At 57.8% G+C, this 5,363-nt stretch overlaps 1 long non-coding RNA gene across 1 annotated transcript; it reads left to right on the top strand.

Annotated features, from left to right (window-relative positions):
- Positions 1-573: 573 nt before the first annotated feature.
- Positions 574-4,045, top strand: LOC121013755 (uncharacterized). The gene is made up of 2 exons (XR_005782904.1): positions 574-1,243; positions 3,784-4,045. It is a non-coding gene; the product is annotated as an uncharacterized LOC121013755 (long non-coding RNA).
- The last annotated feature ends 1,318 nt before the right edge of the window (positions 4,046-5,363 follow it).

The following is a 5,363-nucleotide window of genomic DNA, read 5'->3' as shown; positions in this document are numbered from 1 at the left end:
CTCGAACTCATGAATGGCGAGATCATGACCTGAGCCGAAGTCCCCGCTTAACTGACTGAGTCACCCAGGCGCCCCTGGCAGTGGATTTTAATGTAAAGTGAGTCGATCTAGCTTCAGAGTTCACACCGTAAGGAGCCTTTAAGAGACCTTCGCTTGCCAAGTTTGGGTGTGGTAGCAAACACCTCCCCAAGGCTCACGGGGCTACTGCTTCTGGCCAGGCCGACTAACCTGGTAGGGAGGTCCCGGGCTTGGCGGGCCTCCTGCTGCCTCCCTGGGGCGAGGTGGGGGTGGGCACAGCGCAGCCGCTCGGAGGAGCAAACTCAGTCCTCCCCCTGGTCCCCAGGCTCCCTGCCCTCGGCTCACATGGCTGGCCGGCTGCCTCGCGCACCAGGAAGGCAGGGTCCCAGCCTGCCTGGCCTCTACCGATGCCCTGCAACCCTCTCCCCGGCCCCCCAGATCTCCCACCATTCCCGACGCTCTCCCCAGGCCCCCACCATTTACAATGCTCTCCCAGCCCCGGCACCCCCGCCATTCCCAACGCTCTCCCCGGCCCTGCACCATTTCCCGCGTGCCTCACTCAGCACCTGTCTACACCTGCGTCTTCCCTGTTCTTCGTGAACCCATAGCCTCCTCACTTGGGCTCAGCCACCCCAGTGAGATCACGCCTCTCGCGGCCGCCCTCGGCCTCCCCACGACCACTTCGGCGTGCTCCCCTTCCCGTTGTGAAACCTCCTCCCCACGGGACTCACCTCTCGCCTCCCCTCCTGGCTCTGCCGTCCCGGAGGTCCCATCCCTGCAGCGTGGCTGGTTCGCGCTGGTCTCCCCCAGGGCCCAGGGGTGGGCGTGTGCACGTTCCGACGCGTGACGACGACCGCCTGCGGCCCCCACGCCCCTTCCGCACGGCTCCCATCTGCGCGCGCTGACCAGAAACCCGGAGCTCCCGCCTTTGGTGCCGGCGGGACGTTCGGGGCCCGGGCCCCTGCCCGCGGGGAGCCCCCACCTCGGGCCGTGCCGGCCACGACGGCACCCGCAGCCCGCCTCCTGCTCTCTCAGCTCATTTCCGGCCGGCCTGGGAGGCCTGCCCGTTCTCCCGGAGACCTCGATTATGTCAGCGGAGGGGCCAGGAGATGCCATCCGGTCCTGACCTCCTCAGGTGTGGCCCCACCGTCCGTCGGTCCCAGGTGTGCTGTCGGGAATGAGAAAGAAACTCATCACAGCTGTTGCATTGACACAAAGCAATTAGGTACGCGCGCCTGGAGAGAGAGACGGAGCAGGGAGAGGGAGGGAGAGTCGGAGGCTGAGCCGCCCGGCCGCGCACCCGCCCCAGAGCATTAGGACAACCAGGCTTTTCTAGGGTCACACTTGGTTTTGTTCTTTCCGCTTGTTTACTTTTCTCCTGCACTTGAATATGAGCATGTATCACTTTTGTAATAAAGAGAATACGACAAATGTGCATTTTTAAAAATCTTTTTTAAGTTTTATTTATTTATATTGAGAGAGAGAGAGAGCGAGCACGAGCAGGAGAGGTGCAGAGAGAGGGACAGAGAGAGTCCCAAGCAGCCTCCACAGTGCCAGTGCAGAGCCTGATGCGGGGCTGGAACTCACAAACCCTGAGCCGAAATCAAGAGCTGGACGCTTAACCGAACGAACCCCCAGGCGCCCGACAAAGGTGCATTTTAATTTAAACCAAGAAGGAGTGCAGACTGGGCCCAGTGGGCAGGAGGATGAGCTGAGGGTCTGGAGGGAGGAAGGGGCCGCTCTCTGGGGAGCCTGTGGCTTAAATTTTCGATCTTTGGTCCCCCAAGTTACTGCCCTATCTTCAAGTTCCTTCGGGGGTGCATGGGAGGAAGGGATGGGTCGAGGATGAGACTGGAGTGTCCCCCCTCCTCCCTAAAATGACCCCAGCCTAGGGACTCACTGGCACATTTATTATGGAAAGAAGGTCCTGCATGGATGGAAACAGAGAAGTGTAATTTTAGGGAGGAGAAACCAGGGAGTTCGGAGGATTGAAACCAGGCTTCCACATGCCGAGAACCTGGGCTAATTAACCCCCACCACGGCGCCCCGGGGAGACAATCCCTGGGCACCGCCTCACATTGGGGAGTCTTAGCAAATGTCAGCCTCCTTCCTGCCCTCTCTCAAGTTCTGGAAAATTCTCCATGGGCAGACCTTCCAGGCTTCGTGGTCACAACGTGCTTTCATAATTAGTTCGGAGACAGCTTCACAGACCCCTTCAAGAGTGATGTCACTCATAATACTAATTGCCATCAGACTCTGTGGTGGGTCCACCCAGAGAGCATTGCCACAGCAGACGTTTATATGTGCAGGTGCCACAAAACCGGCCACAACACCCGGGTTTGCCCTTTGCCACTCACGGACGTTTCTAGTTTGTTTTCTCGTGCACTTATGTGATCAATAGAATATCAGTTTGTGAGTGAAACGCCCAGAACATGAGTAGTAAAGCAGCAGCTGTGACGTATTACTCAGTCCTGTGTTGCTCAGGTCCAACATATTTTCTTAGACTTTACATTCGTAGAATAAAACCATTTACAAAGTTCACACGCTCCACCCAGGACCGTAGAGTTTTAGGTTTTCCTGACCGGAGTGGATTCGCACCATCATGGTATTGTACAATAATAATCTGTGCACATCTACACGTCCTGAGTGGGGCTCTCCATTATGAATATCTGAGACGGTGAATAGAAACCCTTAAAACAGTAGGGGCGCCTGGGTGGCTCAGCCGGTTGAGCATCCGATGTGTCTGACTCTTGATGTTGGCTCAGGTCATGATCTCACGGTTCGTGGGTTCCAGACCCACGTCAGACTCCAAGTTGGATTCTCCAAGGAGCCTGACTTGGGATTCTCTTGGTCTCCCTCTCTCTCTCTCTGTGCCTCCTTGGCTGTGTGCCCACCCTCTCTCTCAGTCTCAACGTAAATAAGCAAACATTAAAAAAAAAAAAGAAACCTTTACAACAGCAACAGTCAAGAACCAAGAAAGAGTATCGTTAATACATAAAAGAGTATCGCTATTACGCTACAGAGAAACCCGCTCCTTGAAGGACTGTGTGTCAGGGGCTTTGGGCTCGAAGCAAGTTTGTTTTGTGGAGAGAGGTAAGAGTAAGCGAAAACGAAGCAAAAGCATTGTGGTGATGAGCGGCTGAATTCCCTGAGGGCTGTGTCCACACATTTCACAAACGTACACGGGTCATCCACATTTTAAGTGTTTTAATGTTTATTTGAGAGAGAGAGAGAGAGAGAGAGAGAGAGAGAGAGAGAGAGAGAGAACACAAGCGGGGGAGGGCCGAGAGAGAGGGAGACACAGAATCCCAAGCAGGCTCCAGGCTCCAGGCTCCAAGCTGTCAGCACAGAGCCTGACGTGGGGCTCGAACCCACAAACTGTGAGATCATGACCTGAGCTGAAGTCAGAGGCTTAACTGATTGAGCCACCCAGGTGCCCAGGACGTCCACATTTTAACCGTTCAGGCTCTGCAGGGCACACCCTTCCTCAGCAGTTGGTCTACTCGGGCTCCCCCTTTGCTGTGTGGACGGCTCCTCTGTGCCCGCCTCAGCCGGCTTCTTCCTGGGCGAGGCGCCAGCCTCCAGCTGCCCACAAGGGATCTAACAGCCCACAGAGCTGCGGCGTGGGCAGACTCGTCCGGGATGGGCATCTCCGCTTCTGGGACGGCTGCTCCAGTGGGGCCAGTCCCCCGGACGAGGCGGGAGTCCCACTAATGACATCACCTTTTCTAACCCAGCCCATCACCCACACCACTCCCACGGCAGGTGCGGGCTCCCTGGGGCCCAGGAGAGAGGACAGAGACACAGCCTCCTGCTGGACTGTCACACGAAGGCGTCCGTGCACCACATCCCAGATGTCACATCAGTCGGTGACGACTGCCCATTACATCGCTTCTTGGAGGACGCTGCTCGGAATTTCGTTTTACCTTGTTGGCTGCAGATAATATTCCTTTGAATCGTGTTTTGAAATGTGATCCTTTCATTTGCAAAGCCTCGCAGAAATGATAAAGAAAAATAAATGAATGAACCAGGGGTCCCCAGTGTCCTCGCCCTGGAAGCGGGCTCCGCATTTCATTTCATCTGGTTTCCAGCACTGGAGCGAGCGGACGAGGTCTTGTGGGCTCCATCCAGGTGTCACCGTGAGGACAGACCTTCCTGCCCTGCTCCGGCGGCCTTCACCAAACCAGCCTTTCTGGAGTGGTGTCCTTCTCACGCCTAGAGTGCCTGGGCGTGCGCGTGGGGGTCCCGCAGATGTACCAGCTGCACCTGCCCGGAGCTGAGACCACCCCGGGTCGATCCAGCCCCAGCCGGACTGGAAGGCTGTCCATCCCACGGACCCCGTCCTTCGTGCCCACAGTGCCCCCCACCCGCCCTGAAAGGCTGCATTCCCTCCATGACTCCACGTTCCTTGACTCCCGACGGGCATGGGTAGGGAATCTCCTTACTACGTGACCCCGCCACGTGGACCCTGCCCCCTGCTGTGCCTGGATGCCACCGTCCCTTCCAGTACCGTCCGGCTCTATTCTCCCCTTTGGTCTGTGGATGAATAAATAAATCCCCGTGGTCCGGGTGGGAAGGAAACACTCTTCCCAGGTCCTAACGTAGGAAAGGAAGATTTTTTTTCCTCTCCCCTCTTAGGTTAGCTAACCGGGGTCCTGTAAATCAGGCTGAGGAAAAATGGGCAAGAGAAGCAGTCTATGGCCACATGCAGCCGCACGCACGGCGGGAGCGGGGGGCCGGTGGCTTAGAGGGGCGCTGGCGACCTGGGGCTCAGGGAGCATCTCTGCAGAAGGAACAAGACCAGGGCAAACCGTGGGGAGGTAGGTCCACAGGGCAGCGACGGACCGCTCGTCTGCCCAGCCCCACCCTGGAGCCGGCTCACCGACCTCCTGGCCGTAAAGCTCTCTGTCGGGGGGGACTCCGGCTGGCAGTTCTCAGCAGCCGGTGCTGTTCCACGGATAAGCGCAGCTCGGGGAAGGCTCCTTCCTGCATCTGGCGAGTCTCATTTGTCTCCAGCTCAAAACAATCCTTCTGCCAGAGGGCAGGTGGAGGCGGCAGGTTCCTGTCCCCTAAACCGCCACGATGCAGCGGGTTTTTCTGGACTGTGTCCCCAACCTCGAAGCTGTGTCTACAGGACGGCCTCCCGCCATGCGGCCACGTCCTCCCGCCCGCTGCCATCTGCTCAGACGCTCTCGTCTCCTCTAGGAATCGCGTTGTTGCCGCCCCAGGGCCCCCACCTCCCTGTGGACTCTCCCGACATCGATGCTTTCGGTGTCCTCAGTGGAAAATCCCCTCCCCCCAGGTGCCCTTCCCAGCCTGCTGGACGGATGGAAGCGGAGGTTTGC

Source organism: Herpailurus yagouaroundi, unplaced genomic scaffold, assembly GCF_014898765.1.
Source record: "Herpailurus yagouaroundi ecotype Mexico unplaced genomic scaffold, PumYag 199, whole genome shotgun sequence".
In the NCBI taxonomy this organism is placed as follows: domain Eukaryota; kingdom Metazoa; phylum Chordata; class Mammalia; order Carnivora; family Felidae; genus Herpailurus; species Herpailurus yagouaroundi.
This window is presented reverse-complemented; position numbering and strand designations above follow the sequence as displayed.